We start from the raw sequence: 24,400 nt of genomic DNA, 5'->3' as shown, positions 1-24,400 counted from the left end.
TAAGCAGGTACAGTGTCGTATAGCCAAAAAAAGATGTACTGCAAGAATGCACATACAAAAATATACCTCACTTACATTACCTAATGTTGCAAAAAAAATTACAAAATTAGTTGCTTAGCTGAAAAAACTAAACGTCAATAAATAAAAAAACGAAAGAAAAAGTAGATCCGAGATTAGAAAATATAATCAAGAAGAAAAAATTCAGACATGACAATTTTTTTTACACTCAAAAAAATTATAACTCGAAAAACCGTAACACACAAAGTTACGAAAGGATAAAATCACAGAGTTCACAATGAAACAATGAACAAGCCGAAGGAAATTAAGTTTCCAGCAGTAGATGTGAAAGACAGAGAACGTTCAGTATAATTGCCGTGCGGTTAACTGAGGCCGTCCGGTATTACACGAACAATGAGAGCTGCGAATCGAGTGACCATTTTGTGGCCTTTATTAAAAATATATTAACGGATTTTGTTAGTGGATAACCGACACAATTGAAAGTATGGGACCTAGGTGATTTTTTGCCCAGCTCTGTGTTTGAATGTGGGTCTTTTTTTTAGGGAAGCCGAGTGATGTCTGTAAATGGTAAATTTGTGAATCAATAACATTAAGTTGCGATTTAGTCTGTGGGAGATGACGTAGCTAGAAATGTTTTGTTTTGTTGGAGCAGAGTAATGTATATTGATACTCAATTTCATACAAACCTTGAATGGCAACTTTAGGTCTCTGTATTTTTGATCAAAATCAAATAGGCTATTTCCAGAAGGGCTAAAATGGCGCTTTAGAAATATAAGTTGCCAGTGTTTAAGTTCGACTAAAAGCAAAACTTTTTTATATGGCATAATAATCTCAGCAAAGCGAAAGCAAATTACAATACAATGTAATTGAATGCGATATATAAAGTGAAATTTAGGTTACGTTAAAAAATCTAACGTCGTGGTCACCCTATTTGTGACGTTTACTCACTGAATACAGAGTTGGAGACCAGATAAAAATGGTTTCAGTATACAACGACAATAATAGGCGTCGTTTTAAGCAAGGGTTGTTTTTCTACAGCGGTGTGGGAGAACATTTAAATTAAATAAAGTTATTAATTTAAAGCTGTGTAGTTAGAAGTTGTCAGGTTAATGTTATCGGGTAGTCGAACACGGTGAGTATTAACTATATCTTTACTCAGGGTTTATTGGATATTGTAAGTCATTAAAGTAACTCTTTTTAGTACTAAAGGTGAACACAAATTTTCTTTTATTTTATGAATTGCTTTAGTTTAATTTATCTCAATGCAATATTTGATAAAAATTGTATTATAAACAAACTGAAACAAGCCTTTTTTAATAACTTCTAAAACATTCAAACAAAAATATACCTCCCAAGTCACATTATAATTGCACTCTAAAGAATGGTACGTAGCTACCTAATATCAAAAGCATTCACCCTTTGTTAACATTATTTTTTCTGAAAACGCTTTTAAAGCCGCTGGCGTTTTAAAACCTACAGATCACATAAAATAACAAAGAATGATGGGGTGACCGCAGACATGCCATAAATATGTTGGTATAACGTTGTGAATAATTTAAGCGGGGCTGGGCCTAAGTAAATATTGTTGCTCGCGTATGGAGGCTTCGTCACAACCTGTAAGTTATCGCACGAACGCGTGTTTGAGTTCCTTAATACAGGCCTACGTATTGACTTTGATTTGGTGTGGGAGTTAATTTCGTTACGTTGTCCCAATTGTATTGATCGTCTGGTAGTAAGGAACTATTTGTAGAGCGTGAACTAGGCTTAGTTACTTGTGAGCTTTCCACTTTAAGGTTTCCATTGTGTAGTTTCCACTTGGTCCAGTGGCTAGTGTAGCGTACTAACGAAGGAGTGATACCTGCTGCTTTATACTGGCACAGTTAAGGTTGTAATTAAGTCTTAACTAAAATAACGACAGCAGTAGCGGATAGTTCCTAAGTTTATGGCTTTTTATAGTATAGTTATAGTTATAGTATAGTCAGGTTAAGTTACGAAAAACTTTGTATCATTGTAGAAGACTGTTAATGCAGATTTATTAACATAATATAGAAAGAAGAAAAAAAAAATAGCAAGCTGTTTTTTGTTACATATAAATATACGTAGATACCTAATGTATGGCGTCAGTAATCACATTCGCAGTAATTAAAACCAGCTTTTCAATGAATAGCAGTCCTAAGCACAGACAACTCCACGCATGATGAGGCATAAATGCATCGAATTAACGAACTATAGTGTGCTAGTTGTGCTGCATTCAATTCATTAATAATGCCTGTCCACGTTCAATAATTTACACATATAACCAGATTTACTGCATCGCGAAACACTAACCATATTTTCTATTATTCAAATGCTTAACAGCAGGAAACGGATATGGCGCAGTTTATAAATTACAACGCACAATAATTTCCCACCACCAAAATGTCTGATTCATGTTTTGAAACTATTCAACGCATAATTAATAGTGTGTAAATGATATTATTAAAATCGTATGTCAGAAGCACCGTGTTGGCGGTTTTCCACGGATCAAATGAATTCTCTTGGACATTTTATGGCGATGGCGTTTAGTGGCGTAATGGTTAAATTGGGCATACTTTTTAAAAAAACGTTGACAATGGTTAAGTGGTTCAACCTTTTTGTTCTGAATTGTGTGTTTTTTTTTATATCACTACGAGTGTAACAATAGAACGAAAATTTGCATTTGTTTTCATTATTTCTGTAAAAATTTAAGGTCGATTAACATGAGAAGCAAAACAGCGTAATTTAATTAGATCAGTGTTTGGATGAGATATGTGAAGATTACGCAAAGTTTTCGAAGTTATTTTCTGGGCACATTTTGAAAGTCTAATGATTATAATGAAAGCTTTTCAAGGGGTTAGCTTTATTATGTATGTTTTCAATTTTCGTAACTTACTATTTATGACATAAAACATAAATAAAGCCATACATTTTAAATAATTTTATTGTGACCTACCTTTAATCTTGTAACAGCCAAACATTCCAACGCAATCCAATTTACAAAAGAAAATACTTCGGGGCTATCCAAACCTAAAAATCCACTTCCACAATATAGGTAAGTGTTGGTGAAGTTATAAAAAGGGTCTAGGAAACGTTTGACCACGGTATTATTCGTACATTACTGGTGAAACTACCGCGTTTCCAGGCCAGTATTAAAGTGCACCTTGGAGCCTCTGTTTCGGTTCAAAAACAATAAAATTTGCATTCTTATAAGGGGCACATCCAGTTACACTTCGGTAAAACTATGAACTTTGTGGTTACATTTTTCAAAAACGAAATTGTCAAAGGTATTCCCTTTTGGGACGTTTTTAAAAACGTTGAGTGTCACAAACGACCCTAGAGAAGTTGAATTACTTTATTTTTTTAGAATATAATTGTAAAACTCTTTTCCAATGTTCTTTGCTTCTGTACACTTCAGCATCTTCAGCTATCTATGATCATCACTAACATCTATTACGATTCACATCTAGAATAACAGAAAAAACCTCATTAACGGCATATAAGAAGCATTGAATGGCTATTTAAGCTTAAAGGTCAATAAAACACGCCTAAAAGTGCGTACAATTACAATAGAACGATAAAAAACGTAACGGCAAAAAGTGTCAACAAGAGACTTCGAACAATTAAAGCCGTACAGTCGTATATTAAAAAAACGGAAAAGCGTAAAACAAATAGTAGAAAAGGCAGCGGAATTCGTACAATAAAAACAAACTGGCCTGTGAAAATAGGACTCTGAAGCGATCCCCGTAATACAGTTTGCTTTGGGCACGCTGTTGATTTCGGATTTTACATTATCTACCGCCGTGATGAGGGGAAACGTTTCAAAAGCCTTTCACTTTTTAACCAAGGAGTTTTTAGTTTCACGTTGAACTTCACAGTGGAGATTTAAAAAAAATGTATTTGTAAATAGGTATTATAAAACTTAAGAAAAAGTTAAGTCATAAATATCTAATGTTCCGTACTTTTTTTCCCAAAAAATTCCTACGGAATTCCTTTTGTAAATGTTTGCTATTTACCATATATTCAAGTAACTCCGTCAAGTAATTGTGTGTAAGAAATACGCCTCATTGTTTACGATAGTAAGTATGTTATACTGAACTAGCGGTTGCGCGCGCCTTCGTCTGCGTGGGACTTAAAATATGAGTTGGTTTTTTTTTAATTGCAACTAGTAGTCTAAGAATTCACGCATCTTCTGCATGTTTTTGAAACGTATTCCACTACTGCTCCTTCTAACCATAGTATACATTATCGTGATAGTATACATATCTACATTTATTTAAACTTTTCCATACAATTGTGGTACATATGGAGGTCTTGATGCTAGTCAACCTTTGGGTCAAATGGAATAGGTACAACAGTTACAATTCATCATAATAGCCTTCGTCAATAAGTGGGTAATCTAACCCTGAAAGGCTTTTCTAAATCGACACATAAGTCCCTTAGTTAGCGCGTCCAAACAAACAAGCTGTAGCTTTTTAATATTAGATAGATTTGATTTTATTAAGTTTCATGTATAGCGAACACAAGAACGATAATAGTCGGAACCTTTTTGTTCTTTTTATCTTTTCAAGCGTAAATTTAATTGCCATCACTACTTCTTCCGAAAGCGGTTATGGTCCATTTACTTAAATCGTAACTGCTTTATTCTTAGCTCTTCAAGTTTTGGAACAACAAAGGGTTCCTGAGATAAAACAAATAAATTGTTTTCTCGGAGGCTAACTCGAGCAATAAGTGTTGTAACAAGTATGCCCGTTTTTTGGACGATCCCTTTGGAAAGTTTAATATTCAGTTAATTAGATGAGATTGGTATTGAGTTCAGATTTTGATATTATAAGGAACAAATCTGCCACAATGTTAAACATTTATAGATACCTATTTAGAATATGATACAATAACAATTGTATAAAAAGGTTTTTTTTAGGGATACAAATTTAGCGAGTTATTTGTGTTAAATACTTATTATTATGTCAATTAAGGTTGTGGAACCGCAGATTACCAAATCGTAAACAATTCACGTGAAACTGTGACATTATTTCACTGCTTACCTAGCATGTCAACCTTCGTCGAGCGGCTTCTAATAAATAATATACGAGTTTAAAAATAAAACGGAGCGCAGACTGGGTCCGCATAAATATTGTATGAAGTGTACCGTAGACAACTATTGGACAGTAAATGGTGTTTTATGGGATAACATTTATTGTTTTACCGAGCTTAGCCAAGATGGTTCTTTATTCCAAACCTATTGTTTATTGAGTCTGGAGTCGATTTATTTTTGCTTTCGTTGGTGATGCTTTTATTTAGGTAATAAATAATTTATAGAGACGTCCGTGCCGGGATCGTATTGTATGCACCTCTTATGGGGCGGACATGAGCAATGCTCATTTTTAGATGAAGATCATACTCAATTGAGTGGTGTGAAGATTTCTTTAGCAGTTTGAAGAAATCATTGTCTACTCTTAATAAGAAAAAAAAGGATGTATCTGTAAACGAACAGGTAGGTTTATTCTTTATTTAAACCCATACAATCTTATTTCATTATTTTAGATTGTGTTCAAAACGTTATTTAATAAATTTTTTTCGTTATATTTGTAATTCGGTTACGTAAGGTTCACTACAAAATGCCTAGACTCGAAATGTTAACAAGGCTTAATTTTGTTTCCGTCGTAAAATATTTATATTTTATTATCGTTTGAGCGAAAGCCTAGGATTATCCTTGCTTAAATTTAGAACTTTCGGTTGAGAATATAATACTGGTAAATGATTTTACAGCCTATCGTCTTGAAACTTAGTACCTACGAAATCCGGGTTAATGCTTATTTACGATCCAGTTTTGTGCGTATTTCATTTAAGTTGGTAAACATTACACAAATTGATCTCGTTGGGCTCTACTATTATTTGAAAGTAGAATAGTTCGGCATAAGGCTGTTGTATAAGAAAAAAAATGACAAAAAAATTATGAAATACACATGAAACCGTTTGCTTTGAACAAGATATGTCTTTAACTTTAACTCCTCCTTGTATTGTGATGATTCCTAAAGCGAATTATTTTTTTGGCAAGTCTCAGTCATAACAACGAACGAAGCAACAAAATATTCATAGAAAACATAGTGACCTGGATAGAAAAACGGAAGCTACACTTACACTCGAACTATATAATTTTCCAATATTTTACTAGATAAAATTTTCTTTTCACGATACTGTTTCCCTGCATTTGCCAAAAATGGCAGACATATAGGATGCAAAAAAATCTTTAGATTTTTTAAAAAGCATAACGATGCAGAGACTGTCGTATCGTTTATAGTCGCCAAAATAGTTTTGTGAGTTAATCGCCACAAATTATCCTTTTAAGTCAATCTAGTTAAAAGTAAAAAATGGACGCGATATCACCTTCCTGAGGCTATTGATTTTTTCACAATATAGAACATATCGTTATAATAAATGTCGGAGTAACAACTACTGCATATAATCCCCAGGGGTCAGTCAGTGCAAATGACGTGATGTGCACTGTAAATGACCATTATTTCAACACAGCCCATCACTGACACAACAAAATAAAACAAAAAAGTTATGAATTTTAAACCTTATGTCCAACACGTTAAGACTCAATTTATTCATTTTAATTTTGTTATTAATTTTGTGAGCTGCCTAATGGATCGTTTTTTCCACGGATTTTTCCTCTTGAATATTTTATTATATTTTTCGGAATAATTAATAAATCAAACGGCTGCCCTACTCTGGAGAGTGTGAGGCGTAAATAAAAATATTAAGGCCTTCATTATACATCCATCAGTTTTTGAAAAGGACTTTTTGTCTTTTTTATAAAACTTTAATAATGCAGTACGAAACTTCAAAAGCTGCACAAATATATAGTTTTCAATTTATTGTGCTCCGTAAACGACCATTAATATTAATTTTATATTCATAACAATGTTTCCTCAAGAAAATCATAAGAAAATTGTTCACGGAACGCTGCACCTCAGTTGGTTCAACAAAAATCTATAACCGCTAACACATTACGTTCAGCTGCGCAATGAAGGGGGGTAAGAGGGGGTAAGACTGAATCTTCTAGAAAACTAGCCCCGGGGCATTGGATTGATGACCTCTATGCCTCAGGTGATCCATGGATAAATTGCCACGGTGCCCAGCCAACAGTTTTTGCTTTATGAGTCACTATTTTGGGGAAATATTCTTTATTACCCCTGTTTCGGGGATTTTGGGACAGTAAGTCTATGACAGCGTGTTGTTTTTGTTGTACTTTTAAGTTGCTTTGTTTATGCAAAGTTGTCTTTGAGTGTACTTTGGAATCTCGAATTCTGTATAAAATAGTACCCATGAAATATTTCAGTTGCATTTGGTTTATGAAAATTAATAATATTATTAATATTGCGGTTTTGGCCAGAAACAAAAAGAATATTAAAGCAGTACTGTAGAAAAAAATATAAATTCTTGTAAAAAATAAGTTTCATTGAACTCGCATTAAAGTTTAAATACTGATAAAGATTTTTTTTATTTTGAAAAATATATTTTATTTTGTAAAAACATGGTACAAGCATAGGTCTTAGAATAAGTATTATGACCTCATGTTCTGCCACATTATGGCGTACAAAATTTAAATGGTACTCATCTTTTACTGGAAAATCTTTAGTAAAAGTTCGTCGAAAAAGAAAAACATACAGTCAATCTCTCGATATTAAAATATTCTAACCTTATATCTTCCATGAAAAACCAAACAAAAAATCCGAACAAAACAAACCACGTCACATAAAATAACAACTTGATAGTTGTTACTGAGGTACTAATTAACCTTTATGAAACACAGACAAGCAGCTGAAATTTTCAAACAATCTTTATATTCAAAGTAAAACTAAATGCATTTATCCAACGCTGGAATTAATTTCGCTACAATAGTTCAAAGTTCACAAGGTTCACTGTCTGTATCGTTGAACTTTGTATCATCACTGAAGTACTTAACATTTTATAGTAAACTCTGTGAATTTTACGTTTACAACATCATTTGTTTTGACCCTCGTTTACTGTTTGAAATTAGTATTGTTTGAATACTGCTGCGGTCCTTTTGCTTCTTTTAAAATTCATAATATGTACACTATTACTCATGGCGACAGCCGAATCCCGTCATTGTCCAGAGCTTTTTATATATTAGCTAATCTGGTGAACTTCTTTCTGCCGAGCTAGTTTGTGAAACTGATTATTCTAATCGGTCCAGCCGTTTAGGAGTTCAGTGATACACACGCGTACGTAGTAAAAACGTAGAGAAAATAAATCAGTAAATTGAAAAAAAAAAACTGTCTGCTTCACACTTTAAAGTAATATGCCTATCAATAGGCAAATAGGTAGGCAAATGTTTTTTTTTTCTTGAAACCGCACACGCCAAATACACTCAGGGAGGTTCTAGCATTATAATATTGAGTACACATTACTTCCTCACGATAATGGATGGAATGAATTAATGATTAGTTTCCAATATCCTTGAAAGCTTGGTGGTTGAGGTAATACGTCATAAACCTACACGTGCTCCGGTGTATTATCTATAAAAATGTTTTGCCTGCATAAAGGTTAGTAAAATTTGCGTAACGACCGAGTCTCTAAACATTGTTTTAAGTTTTGGTATTCGAACGTAATGAAGAAATTAGAAAAAAAAAATATAGGAATAAAGTTATGAGTCATACCTATTCGAGTTTATAAAAGAAGTTTTTTAAAGGAGGTTGCATAATTCATTCAAATTTTTCATCTTACTTTTAAATCGTAGAGTTGCATCATGTCCCGATAGAATATAATAAGGGTTATGAATAAACGTAATGTATCCGAAGGAGGTTCCTTGAAGTAAATATGGTAGCTCGTTAAATTTGTTAAAATACCGTGAAATATCGCGCTACGTCGGACACTCCAGGGACTCAACGCGAGATTTATCAGTCTCTTTATATTTTCCTAATACTTTCCTAAGGGGATTTGCATCTTGAATGTACTCCGGTTGAGCGGGTTTTGTTATAAAATGTAATATTAAAATATGCCCATGGGGCACTCGAATGTGACGGAATTTGGCAAAGGTTCAAAAAGAGGTCAATTTCTGTTGATGTTTTGTGATATCTTAACTTACTTGGGAAAGAGAAGAATTTGTGTATCACGTTACGTTAGTCCATCTTATACGTAGCATAGAAGTAAAGTAAGGTTGATTGTTCATAACTCGTATACTCTTATAATCTAAACTCTTTTTTACCAATATTACTAAAACCGTGAGTTATTTAAACAAATTCTAAAATGTTTTATTAAAATAGTAATAAGGCACTTGTGATACCGTAATTAAATGAACAACAGCTAAAATGCGAAAGCAATTTCCGTTTTGTTACAACTTGAAGGCCAGCATGACAGAAAAGTACTTCCAAAAGGATGAAAGAAGGTATCTACTAAACAAAGTACAGACGTGCACAGAATTCGCGTTAGCACGTTTTACAATTTGTTACATCGCTTAAATTGTAATAAAGCTTCACAGTAACACATACGTTTGTTAAAAACTGGTTGTAACAGTGCAAACAAAACAATAGAATTTAAACTTAACGTGAATACAATAAGGTTCGAATTCGTAAGCTTTAATTGTAAGATATACGGCACTGTTTACCAAACAAATATGCCGTGTGAGGTTTATAGAAAGAGGTGTACTGTGAATCCCGGACGGATACAGTTCGTATTCTATTTACCTTAACAGATGCCATCATTATTCCTTAAGCATTTCTTACGAGTAAGCGTCGTGTGGAATGAAATTGACAAATTCAGGGTGAACCCAAATTCCTCGTTTAGACCCTGCATACGAGGTTACATATCTTCGATAATGTTTTATTAATCGTGTTTTGTTTTCCTTCTTTGCAACGTTTAAAATGTTATCAAACATTCAGGATAACGGTTGTGTTTTTCAAGTTGCAGTGTCTTATCATAAAATACTTTATTTAATTTTATCCTAACTGTGTTCTTAATAATTTAAAAAGGGAAAATATAAATTTCATAACACAACCAGGCTCCGTTTTTATCAAGCCTTTGTCCTTTAGTGGGACAGTTACAGGCTTTTAAAGTGTTTATTATCACTTTCCTCATATTCACAAAATACACGTGTTTTTTGCATCAACGTCACGTTTGGACCATCAAAAATTCCAATTTCATAAAATCACAGTAGGTAATGGTTATTGGGGCCTTTTATGTCCGGTCTTTTAATCAATGCTTGAGTTTATTACTTTTGTTTATTAAATAAACAAAAACAAAGTCATGAACGATATTTATTGTAACATTTCTTCACATTTTGCGTACTTTTTACAGCAAGAATATAATTACATGCATCAAATGACAATTTGGTTAATTAAAAACAAAAAACACAGAGCACATTAAACTAAGCCTTGTTTAGATGGGTACTCTCATTTCTTGGACCCTCTTGTAAAAATACCATTAGTCCACAGTATAATTGCATTTACAATTAAATATACAATAAATGAGCCAGTCTGAACAATTAATTACAGTCCTCTATACCATCGGAGAAATAAACGCTCCTCGAAACGGCGCTCGCCTGCTTTTAATAGTCCCCGACTTATGTACTGTCTATACAAATGTGTATTTATACAACTTGATATTAAATTTATATCTTAGGACTAAGGAATAATTAAGCGTTGTAAGATTTCTTGAGTTAATTAGTGCTTCGTTTTAACTCTTGGGTAAGTCGAGTACCCGATAAGAGAATGCTAGGCTAAGCAGTATTTTACAAATTTCTGAGTAGGCCTTGAGAATTTGTTGAGTTTCTACTTTATGACGAGAGTACATTGCCTTGACCTAAATAACGCAAAACACTGAAACCTTTCGTACTTTATTTATTTAAGATGCTTTTTCTCTAATCGTAAACCTAGTTTAAACATCGCATAGAAAATGTAAAGAGAACTTTTTCTAGTCGATCCTTTAGTATATTTAAACTATCTTGGCAAGTTACACAGTTTTAATCAGACTTATTAAGTTAAAAGTTTCCTTTGTCGTTTTGTCGAGATAATGTTGGAACTAGTTGTAACACGTGCCGAGTTTATGTAGTAGTCAAAGTTGTTAGTGCATTTTATGTTCTGACACTGCTAATATGGTGTTTTTTAGTCATAAGTGACATTAATTACAGTGATTTTGTTTGCTAGCTTTTAGAGCACGACTCTTTAAAGTACTATTAAATAAAATGTGTGAGGTCCCATAGCTTGGCACAGGTTTCTTCTCATGTGGAAAAGGTATGAGCATTGATCCACATACACTGAGGGTTGGGTTAAGTAAAATACTTTAGCAATCAAAATTATTATTTTTTATCGGTCTTTAATTTTAGACATAAGTTTAGCATATTTTTCGAGATCTTGACCTTACATAACTACAGTAGATGAATCCATTACACACAGGGCTCCGTTGGTTTTACCTTTTAAACTTAATTTGAAGAAAAAATATTATTATTCATAACTTCAAAGGTAAGGTTAATAACTAATTAAATTAATGATTTCCAAAAACAGTATTTAAAATTTTGTTCAATGCATTATATTAAACTTCAAGCTATTTCGTACCCCACTGACTATTTAATCTATATGTATTTACCTCTTGCATATATCATCATCATTGGCCTAGCCTTTTCCCAACTATGTTGGGGTCGGCTACCAGTCCAACCGGTTTCAGCTAAGTACCAGTGTTTTACAAGGAGCGACTGCCTATCTGACCTCCTTAACCCAGTTTCCTGGGCAACACGATACCCCTTGGTTAGACTGGCTGTCAGACTTTTTCAAGCTTCTGACTACCTGTAACGACCGTCAAGGATGTAGGAATATACGCATATATGCGATGTGTTATATACAAGCAGGTATATGAACTCATAATTATACACTATATTACAATCCCTTAGTTTGTGAACTAATATAGTCACTGTTTACGCAACAATATGTGTGTACTCACCATCCTACCGCCATATTGTATGTAACCACATCTATGGGTTAATTTGTCTCATATCTAGGTTCAATGACCCTGCATCGTTATTAATTGCAGTTTACTCATAGTACTGTTGTTGATTAACACTCTGCATTATTTCTGATTAAACTGATCTTGCCTTTTAAACACTGTTAAGGTATCCGAACCAAAAATGAACCGAACCCTATAACTATGGCTATCCAGGAACTATGGTTTCAGTCTGCCAATCCGTCTATCACCAGGCTATCACCCGAAAAAATTAGCAATACACTTAAAACTATTTACAGGTGATGTATTTTGCCACCGTTAATTCTGAGGTAAGCCGCGTTTGGTACGGTCAAACTTTGATGGGTGGGCAATTTGTTGCGAATATTTTTTTGTTCTTTTTTAATTTTATTCTGGTTTTCGAAATTGGTATCAAATTAAACAACTTCGTACTTAAAATTGACTTAAAAATAAGTTCATTATCATGTTTACGAAACACTTTCAGAATAAAACATTTGTTATTTAAAAATGGAAAGCATGTAACGTTCTTTAGATTTCGCCGATAGATAGCGCGTCTTCATTTTCCTTAAATATCTTATATTTTTATCAATTTTTTCTTACGTTGAATACTAAATAGTTAAGTTACTACGGAAGGATTCTAGATACGTTAAACTTTGTGGTCTTAATTTAAATTATTAAACCAAAAAATACTTGAAATGACTTTTTCTTATAATACCTAAGTGTGAAAATTTATTTTCTTTTTTATAACCGTACAATATAATATTTATTAGAAATTAGGGTTTTCCTAATTAGTATCTATCTAACGCATAAATATGTTTTTGCATTTTTCTTCTAGTGACTAACTATGTACAGTGCTGACTTGAGGCTTATTTACTTTCGAAAAAATTACTTCCTCCCTCAGTCATCGGTCAAAACACCGTCCGTTATTACATATTTACGTGATTAAGTCAATCAATCAAAAGACAAATCTTCTTCAAACATCTGACTCCGGATATATCAATTTGTCACAAAACGAACGAAGTCTTGCGAGCTGGGGGTCGCAGTTTATCAGAGTAACGACTTTTTTCAAATCTCTCTTAGGTGACGCTCGGTTCATTTATTATTTTTTCTCTTTCATTTAAACTTGATCACATGTAAGCTATTACTCTGCGTCGCTATAAACGTTATCACTCTGTCTCGTGAGAAAAACGACTATTAGTCAACTTGAAAGTTCGATGGGAATCTTGAGTCGAGATCTGAGGAACTTTTCAATTCAACTACGTACACAAAACAAAATGCGATCGACAAAATATGTTGATATAATACGTGGGTATGTATTTAGATTAATAAGAAGTAGAAATATCAAATATAATTTCTATAAATTGAAGCAAACTATGAAACCTCGGCTAAGCTCAAAGGATTCTGACAAAATTATAATAATCTCTCAAAAGAAGCGTTAAGATTGAAAGTATGGATCAGACGGCATTAGCATTTATATTCAGATTCCGAGGTAAAGTTACTTATCATTGCTCAGTATTCTCTTTGGACTACACCGCGACTTATTCTCAAGCAATTCTGTATTTAAATTGTGGTGTATATTTATGAATTATCTTCCACTTCGCGGCGTTAGAAGATTAAAAATATTAATGTTTAACAAGTCTACTGGCTTGTCACTTATTTCAGAATGGGAATTCAAGAATGTTAATATTCAATTTGGTTTCGAGAAAATGGAATCATGATAGGTTTTTTTCTTTTTATGAATTAGACCTGATTTTTTTTCAACGGATTTAACGTATGATTACAATACTTTAATGAAATCGTTTTTTTTTTGTATTCTATTAATCGTTAAGCTTTGAATAGACAACTTATGTAAATCAATTCAGTATGTTTATGTATCAGTAGCACTACCGTTAAATTAATTTAATTGTACTTTCTTTGTGCCTTTACCTAAAAAAAATAGTTGATTTGAAACGCTATGACAATGCAACTGTTTGCATTTTGTCTAAAGAACATCCAAACAAAACATAGTAGGTTTAACTGCCTACAAAGCATCACTTTGCGTTACTTTATTTTCACATAACAAGAATACTTGGGCGTGAAGCACACTGTTTTCCGACACAGTAATAGAAAAGTGGAACCAACGTTGTGTCTACGAGATTCACGGCGTAGCGAGTAAGCGCATCTCGTAGACACGTCGTAGCAGTTCAGTGTTGTGTAGAAAAACAAAAGAGAAATATCGATTGCTGTTTATTAATCAGTGAATTTTATGTTTTAAATCGTAGACAACATTTCTATCATAATAGATCTAGGGATAATTTTGGAAAACTTAGTACTCAGTGTTCTGAAATATATAATCACAATGCACACTTAACACCTTTGCCTTAAGTTCAGCGCTACCTGCAATATTTTACATACAGCAAGCCTGTGTCACGAAGAACATAGGAAATTTAATACCGGTAGACCGGAGAGATTCCCAGGCGCATACCGGGAACTTATTCCACGTGGCTGGAGCATCAAACGAAGGCTTAGTATCTATACAAACAAGTGTTAAGTGTATCCAGGTAGGTTGTGTTCAGGAACCAATTTATAAAAATGTGTTTGTTAAAATGTCGGAAAAACAAGGTGGTTTTGTTTTGTGATACTTAATGCTTGGATAATTTGCAGGCAATAAATAAAGTAAAAAGTTAATATTTATATTAATTGTTTAGTTTACTGAGGTCTGTTTTATTAAATTTTTAATCTAAACTAATTTAATCATGTCTAGTGAGACTTGCCCATGTATGAACTTGTATACGAATTTATTGCTGTAGTCGTTGTCTAGAGTAAAGTCAGATCTAGCGTTGCATAATTGTTAAGGCATAATGTTGTACGCTATGGAATCATGTAACACAGTTTATTACGTTCTTAATTACCTACTCAAGATAAATATAAAAGATCAAGGCATCATGCATTCTAACAATATTGATCTTGCTCATAGCACATACATAAATATGTCTTAGGAGGGAATCAAACCTACGAACTTCGGTATAGCGGTCAGGTTTCCACATCCCAACAGACCAACAAGCTAGCTTTTCGTATGCATAACATGTCATATTACTTTCATATATCTCACTACGGTTTCCTAAAACGATCAGATAATTTAACGCTTTGAACCGGTATAATATCACCCGCTTTATTTTTCATTGCGACTCGTTTCACATCTGTAAGGGTCCGTCTTCTCCAATTTGGGCCACAATTAAACGTAAGCATTAATTACATTGGCCCCTACCCCCTCCGCTTGTGCCTTATTTCCCTTTTGCTTATTCAGCGGGAGCTATCACATTTTTGTTGTGTTCTCTAGATGTGACAGTTCAATAAGAGTTATCTTGAAATTAATTATTGGAAATAAATTGTTCTGGTTATTTAAAAAAAATAACGTCTCTACATTTAAACAATATATTAAGTATAGTGTATTCTTTCTTATACGAAAAATATTATTAAAAAAATAATGTCTAAAACGAAACATACTAAACAAAGTTAACAACGGAAAATACTGAAAGAAATTTACTAATAATGAAACCCCAAAATTTTAATTTCCATAATTAATTTACAAACACTTAATTTAATTTTGTAGTTTCTAAACATGTCACATCCAGTATTTTAACTTCAAAGACAATGTTACGATTTTATTGTAGGCAATTTACGGTGCGATATACGCGTCCCTTTAACGCCAACCCTCGTATAATTTGGATTGTGGGGCTAATAAGAAAGAAACAATGCTAATGAAATAATACCTATTAATGAAGTGCCTACTTATTATTTTCGTTAAAATTTCAACGTACAGGTGGTCAAAGTTTTGTTACTAAGTGGACTTTAAATGGCTCTATAAAATTTCAGCTTTTCAATTAAAATAGAGGTCATTTACATTTCTTTCAAACTAAGCCTTTCTATAATAGTTAAGATCTATTTAACTTACCAGAGGATAATTGGATTGTTCAAATGCAACGAAGCACGACGTAGCTGGTTCCGTTTGAGGTAAATAAAATTAAAAGAATGATTCTGAAGGCTATTCTATTTCAAGAAGAGCAATTTTGTGTCTGTACCTACTATGTAGGTTTTATTAAAACCAAGAGTAAGACTTCATTTAATTATCGTACACAATTAGCGCTGGAGTGTTTTCTCCATTCCCATATGGCCAATAAAATACGCACACAAAAATTATCAAGACGATAATAATTCATATTTACGTTATTCTTGTAAATAATCGAGTGACCTTTGGGTAGTCACAAATTATGCGCAGTTGGTAATAAATCAAGTCCCACGGGTGCCAGTAGCTCAGCCTAATTGTATTATTATTTATGGGCCTTAAGCAATATTGTCGTGTTTGCAGAGTTCTGTGTAAACACTTCGCTGGACGCTCGTTTATTAGGCAGGCGCTAAATTAAAATTAAATGTGTCCGAATAATTTTTGTTTGCGTTACACCCACGCACCCGCTTTCAACCCCCTATCTACTACAATTACTTACATCGAGCAATAATTATATGAACGTATGACGATCGAGTCTTGTTCGCCTGGTTTACCGAGTTGGGGAATAGGAATAATTAAATTATTCATTTAAGAAATTCTCATTAGCAGTTCGGTGTCGTTAATAGGCTCGCCTCTAATGATGCGTTTGCTCCCTGCCTTGCTCTCCGGGGAGTGCAGATGTAATGCATTTAATTACTGATATATTAGTGTTGGCATTAAGAATGGTTAGATCGTTTATTTTTGGATGCTGTGTTGACATGGTATATTGATTTCATGACTGGATTCTCTTGTCACAAATCAGAGATTATGCTTGTCGTTTATTACATAAAATTATACCAACCTTTGGAACAGAAGAAGATGTTTCAGTTTGTTTCATGATTTTTTTTTTCAACTTTCGCACAACGCCGTCTATTCTCAAACTAAGAAAAACTAAATACGATTTCAAATTACCGCAAAGATTATGAATTGATTCTCTTATCAAAACGCAGAGATCATACCTACATAAAATTATACCAACTTGGTACTAAAATTATGTACATTAAATTTAATAGTCAAATCAAGTATTCAAACCTTATTAATTACGTAGTTACACCGGGGAGTTCGCGAGTCCCTCAAGCGTGGTATTGATATTTAATTTAATGTAACATCTAACATACTTACAGTGTAGTATTAGATTCTGTGTTAACATTATAACGAAGTTTTATCTAAATATTTAAATAAAACAGTAGCAGTCTGAATGTAAAACCCTTCTATTTTATTTGTTCGTTATATTTTAATTAACATCTTTCTTATCTAAGAGTTGGCTCTTGAAAATACAAAATCATATTATACATTTTAAAAGTTCAATTAATGGTCTTAGTAAAATAAATCAAAACTAAATTGCTTCTCGTTTAGTTTAGCCTTTTAATCTACATAATAATTTATTTATTCATGTGTATTCAAATAGAGTAAGCGACTGAAATATTTTAAGTAAGATGGTCAGATACTTGCTTATCTAAATAGTGGACGAAGTTTAAGAGTGCGAATAATTTCAATAGAGCTTAAGACCATGGCAACAACATAAACGCCTGACTCGTTTTGACGCTTCACTTGCATAATATGACAAAGGAGTTCGGTAAGGCCCGTAACCAGTCAAAAGATCCCGATAAATACACAAGAATGAGCTGTAATCAAATTTATTTCGAAGCAAAGTAAAAAAAAACTAATTCAATAAATAAACACATTAAGAAACTGCGGTACGTACACGGAAATGTATAAACGAGCAAAATAAGCGCATAGCTTAGTATGCACACAGTTATGCTCAGTTGCCGGTATTCGCCTGCGGTTTAGATAAGGGGAGGTTGCGATGCCCGTTTCCTCAACCGAACGTGTCTTTACACTATCTGGAATTTTGAAGTTGCAACTGCATGGAGAGCATAATAATCCGACATCATTATGTTATCGTTTGCGATTTTTGATTTTGGTTATTTTATGAATACAGTTGATTTTAGGAAAGGTTAGATATCATTGAAGTTTTTGCTATCGAAGTCAAAGCCTATTTAGCCGTGAAGTGTAGGATAAGGTTATGTCTGAAAATATCTCTATAGTTCATAGTTGAACTTTTGACTGTAACGACTCCAATTTAACTTTCTGTAATGCCTTTAAAACTAAGCTAAATTACTTTGACTTAGAAAATGGCTGACGCGGAAATGTTTCAAAGAATACAAGCCAGAGAATCCTGGCACGTCTAACTTAGTTTCAAAAAACCGATATCTAACTCAAGCTCTATTCTGCTACAGGGTGTGGACCCACGGCATTCAACCGCAAAGTTTATAAAACCTTTTAGTTAAAGTTTCACAACGAAATTTCCTCTACAGGCGTTACTCGATACACGTTAGCTTATCTTTTATAATATAAAAGAGAAATTATTCGAACTAGTTTCCCTGCAAACCAGCGTGCGTCAGATAAGAACAGAACGGTATAAGTTTGAAGTCTCACTAACATTATGCGGCAATCGGGCACAAACTTGTGAAGAGAATCAAATGCTTGAATTAAAAGTACTTTAAGATGTTGATTTAGTACTCACTCTATGCAGAAAGAGTAAAATTTGTATAGCGAATTTTGAGTACTTCACCAAATGAAGTAACAAGGGGTGTTACTACAGTCACCTGTGAATAAAAACGGTCAAGTGTAATTCAGACTCGCGAAGCCAAATATTCAAAAGAAAATTATCATCCACACAATATATGACTACAAACCGTCGCTTAAAATCAACTTCTGTTTTTATTATTAGTTATAGCAGGAATAGGATAACATGATGTGGGACTGACTTTCAATTCTTTAATTATTACAGTTCCTAAAGTAAAGACTGGTATTAGACATACGAACAGCTAGCCAAAAGGACCGATCGACGACGTACAGACAACTTAGCATTAGGTAGAACCTTAGCTAGAACCGTATTCAAAGTATCAATCTTGGAGTATGGAATCCTAAATAGTCATAAACTTGTCATATTTCACAAATTTTAATTAATTAATCATCTTTTCAAATTGTACTCTTTCGTCCTCTTCGGCAAAACTACATTCGGTAACTTCAACAAATTGCTACAGAGTATAATTAAAATTCTACTCAAACAAAAAGCAACCCGTAAACTAGGTGAAGCTACTGTATTTAATACGATTTGCAGACTAGACGTATTCTAAAATGAAAGAAGTAATTAAAAGCGGACCGTGGCTTTCTATGACAGCATCGCGATACAGACGAAAATTTTGTAGTAAAACTATTTTATAGTGTGAAAGCTAAATATATGTTATGAGGTAATGTTTCCGGAGTAAATTTAAATTATGGGACAGACGCAATTGCAATCACATAAGCAAACCATGTATGTACGTGACATACATACTTTACTATTATCGACTTCGGTTTTGTTAGTGTAAAGAAAGTACAGACACACTTACACTCTTTTGTTTTTATTCATGCTTAAATTTTGTAATGTACAGTACCATTATTGTCTTATTGTTTAACTTGGCTTAAAAGGTGTAAGAGCAGCAAGAAATACCACGTTTTAAAAGTAATCCAAAATTTATCCACAGGCAAAACCGCTTTAGAATTTCAAATTACCTTTCAAAGAAAACAGGTAAAAAAGTTTCGCAAATAAGATACCCAATTTAGAGGACCCCACTTAAACTGTATAAGACCCAATAAAAAGGCCTGATTTCATTTAAAACAGAATTTATTTTTATTAAAAGTCGATACTGTGTCCTGGAATCCTGTTGTCCATACGATGCTACTTCGAACGTAATCTTGTGGATTGGCAAAATTCAATTTGCTCAATGCACCAGCAAAACAATAAGCTATACACAAAGCGATTGAACCAACCCAGCATTGATATTCGATACAAAAAGTTGTACCGTTGTGCAGTTGATTGAAAAAGTTTGTCTTAATTTTGAAACTTAAGTGGAATACGAGAAAACAAAGCTATTATGGCACGCGGGAAAAGCGCAAGCCGTTTTATGTAATGAAGCAAATAGGCGGTCTCCATAGTAATTAATTGTTTTAGGAAAAAGTTTTATTAACAGACTAGCTGTTGCACGCGACTTCGTCCCCGTGGGTAGAATTTTTTCACATTTTCCTTAGTATGTTCGCTCCTATTAGTCGCAGCGTGATGGTTTATAGCCTAAAGCCTTCCTCGATGAATGGTCTATTCAACACAAAAAGAATTTTTCAATTTGGACCAGTAGTTCCTGAGATTAGCGCGTTCAAACAAACAAACAAACAAACTCTTCAGCTTTATATATTAGTATAGATCTATAACGTGTCTAACTAAAATTCAATGCAGTGGGAAATATTTAAGAGAATGAACTGTTTCGTACTATTACTACACCTTTAAGTGTAATAAAAAATATGAGATTAAAACTGTAAATGAATTCTGAAATAGGTATCGAAAATTTAAAATAATTTCTACATATATATACATCGTGTGGTCACTGATCGACGACCAAGGCAGCAACTGTATTAGTTCTAGTGGTTGTAATTATTTCGATAATACTAATAAGTAACTCACGAATTTCGGCCTCGTGATTAGCGAACTAACAATATGTTTTAGGACCTGTGTCAGTTTATAGAACACGTGTATATTACGGAAAAACAAATATGAGAGGAGTTAGGAAGGTGTTCAATAAATATTTGCCTTTCGAACTATTTTTTTTAACTACTCGCTTATAATATGCGGAGAATAAGTAAGGGTGTTGAATATTAACGTTCATAGGTCATAAGGTCATGGTAATGTTTGTGCAACTTTGCCTTAACTTTTTTATATTTATCTATCTCTTAGTCGCCTTTCCTTTGAAGAATAACAACAAATTCATCAGAATTATAAATTAAAGCTTAGTATGAATATTTAATGACGCGAATAATTTATTTAACTTAATACACTGGAGTCAATTTCATCAATCACAACCGTATAGCCGGGTAAGTAAGTCTGTCGGTTATCCGTATCCGCATTATCCGCGCTGGTGGGAATAGTGCGGATATTGCCCCTCAAATTATCCGTTGACCGCTTGTAATCCGTTCGGCGCCACACGCCATGCACCACTGATCATTGGGAACGATGAGCTATTATTACTAATATAGGAGATTCGAAATTCGTTGAGTTTAATTGAGTTAATAATTGAAGTAAAGAGAAATTCACGACCTGATCATCTCATCAATAAGGATGTTGTAGAAAGAAGAACTCATGGTATGTCCAGTCTTAACCCTAAACCTTAACATTACATGTTCTAGCTGATTAGGCTTACAATTTTGAAACAAATTATAGTTACAGAAGTACTAATTATTGACTTCGGTGATTGAAATAAATTTCCGTAAAAACTTGTATACGTGTTTTTTTCTTTTATCACGTGTGTTGAAATTTGTCAGTAAAAAGTGTACTGATTACTGATCTAAGATAAGACATCAAAATATATTTTAGTAATTAACCTGACACAAATAACATTTCTTTAATTAAATACCATATTACAAAACCATGTCTAAATTAATAGCGAATAGTATTCCCATTACCATCTCATCTAATTACAAGGTATACAAACAATTACCTTTGTAGGTCTCAATTCACAATTACACACACTAGACAATTTACTCCGATATGACCATATGATCATATAACCAGTATACAATATCATTAAGCGATAACTAATCACAGTTTCATGGTGCGTGACTTCACCTGATAAATGGATTATATTACACAAATGCACTAACCTTTGTCGTTACGTCAACGGTGTGTATTACGTATTGTATTAGATATTGCCATTACGACGCTTCATTAGCGTGAACACTTTCATTAAAGGAGTATTGACGCGTGATTGTGGGTTTTGGGTTAAACAATTAGTTGGTTCAATGTTTTCGAGTAGTCTATCAATTTTTCAGTCATTTTTTGTGTAGAACGGTATTTCTAATGTGCCTTTTGTAACTAGTGTAGTAATTAAGTAAGTTACTCAAGTACGTGATGAAAAACTGATCAAATTCAAGTCCGATACGCACCGCTGAAGGTTTCTTACAAATGGAGGAAGAAAAAAAATGCAGATTAATTTTCCTTCGGATTGCATAAGTTATCCATCACATTAGTTTTATATTTGAAAGAATTGTTATTATAAGATTGAATGTTCCTGATATAAAGGTCAAATTGTTGACTTATAGGCAAGAGTTAACATTATTTTTATTTTTATGTTTACGCATCTACCCCTTATTATATAAATTTTGGCTATTACGTGAACTCGTAAAAATGTTTTACATGTTTTCATTAAAGTAAAGATAACATACTATCATTTAAAGTTTATGGATGCATAAAATGGGGTTGCTATGCTTATTTTGCTCTTTGACGCAGTAAAATCTTCGTGGATTAAAATTATGTGACTTTTACGAGTTTCTTATTCCACCTTGGCGGATGATGCTATGAAAATTTTACTTTAGCCTAAGACAGCAGAAAATGTTGGCCACAAGACAGTTTGGAAAATGACTGCATATTAATTTTGGTTCTAGAATATTGATTCGTCAGTAAAGTAAAGTAAGTTCTTGTCTCTTGTAAAGCTAAAAGCTGTCTTTGAACTTTTATATAAAAAATTTACCCGTCTGTCAAGAACAGGAAGTGTATTGATATCTTCCAGTAGGTTGATATCCACGATATTTATATATTATTAACAACTGTTGAGTACAGATAGTCAGACACAAAGAACAAAAGTCGAAGGGTTTACCAGATTTACGAACAGCCAAGAATATAGTTTGTAGAAAATTTTAGTGAATCACTTTTTTCACAATCACAATATTCAATTGCGATACTTAATTTACATTACAGCCACTTGTTGCTGACTGCACTCTATTAAGACGTCACAAATCTATGAACTTACCGTGGTAAGTTCTGGTTGACGTTACAAGCCGATCTCTCACAGCTACTGAGCTGCCCGCTTAGCATAGAAGTCGTATGTTAGATGCGGTTTAGAGACATTAATATCTAGATAGAAACCTTTGGCCTTCAGTTTCGTCAACACAACTATGTGTATTTTAACATCAAGTAGCTTTATTTCCTGTTTTGGGCAAGGCCATACTTGCAAAAAATATCCTCTAGGGGTCTCCAGATATCCCATTCTCATTTCGTAATAAGTACCTGGTCTATCATAAATAAATAAATATTAACTAGTCACATTGAAAAAACACGTTAATTTTGAAGTCGGCTTAAAAAGTTTAAAGGTGAAGGTAAAGTAACTGGTAAAGGACTAAAAATAACTCTACTCGATTTAAACTCATAATAGAAATAAGAATACTAATAATTGTATCATCATATTAATCGCTTTCCTTTTCATGCAGGTAATTAAGATACATGTTTCCTTGAATATACGAGAAGTAAATCTTCCACAACACAACAATCCAGTAAATCTCGGTATCTTTAAACTTCACATTATTCAGTGGGCTTATTTGCCACACGTCCTCACCTGCTAGTTAATTGCAGGGGCACGTTAACTGGATTTAAGTTACAATCTGGTTACCTAACGTTTAACGAATTCAGTCTCAGTTAGTTAGTCCCATGTACGTGAACAAGGGCCTCCATTGTTGCGAATTAAATTAAGTTTTAAGTTTAAGTATGGACTTTTGTAAAGCATTCTTGAAAGTGAACCAGTTTTAAGGAAGCTTTCCACTTCAATATAAGTTTGGTAAGACGGATTTAATACTGCGAAACTATGATTTTGTTGTTGAAAGGTGTATTGTATTAAGGTGCCTGGTATCGCAGTACTCTCGCGTTTTATCGGAATTGCTCGCCTAGTTTCAATTTAATCGGAGTTCTTAATCATGAGCCGATGCGACACTGGATTAAGTATGCATTATCCTAAGGCAAGTAGTAACATTACCTACATAATACTTTGTTTGAAGTAAGAGACCCTTGGAAATAAGCTGAACATCATAATAGTCAGTAAAAAACTTTTATTAGTTAATTTAATAAAAAAGTTTTTTCTTTTAATGAACTTGACTTATTCTCGAAAATATCTGTATCTTAAAACATAATTATGTCATTTTTTTGGGTATCACGTTTTTACGCAAACTTTCATATGAAATTATAATTGCTATGGAGCAATTTTATTCCTTGTTATATACATACATACGGGGTCTCAGTGCAGCACAGAACTTTTTCACTTCTCAATTCAGTTGATATAGAGAAAACAAAAGTCTAGAGGGAACCAATCAAACTATTTTCAACTCAATATTTGCCAAAATACGCCAACAAGAATTTCGACAAATCCTTTACCCCAAGACAAATATACCCTACGAAAAATCTAAAAAAGGCATTTAACTCGAACGTAAACTGACGGTCCATTGGCAGCGAGCCAAGTAGCAGTTTCCGTTCGATTCCTGAATTTCTCGTTCATAAAACGTCGG

This window comes from Trichoplusia ni, chromosome 14 (genome assembly GCF_003590095.1).
Source record: "Trichoplusia ni isolate ovarian cell line Hi5 chromosome 14, tn1, whole genome shotgun sequence".
Taxonomy (NCBI): Eukaryota; Metazoa; Arthropoda; class Insecta; order Lepidoptera; family Noctuidae; genus Trichoplusia; species Trichoplusia ni.
This window is presented reverse-complemented; position numbering follows the sequence as displayed.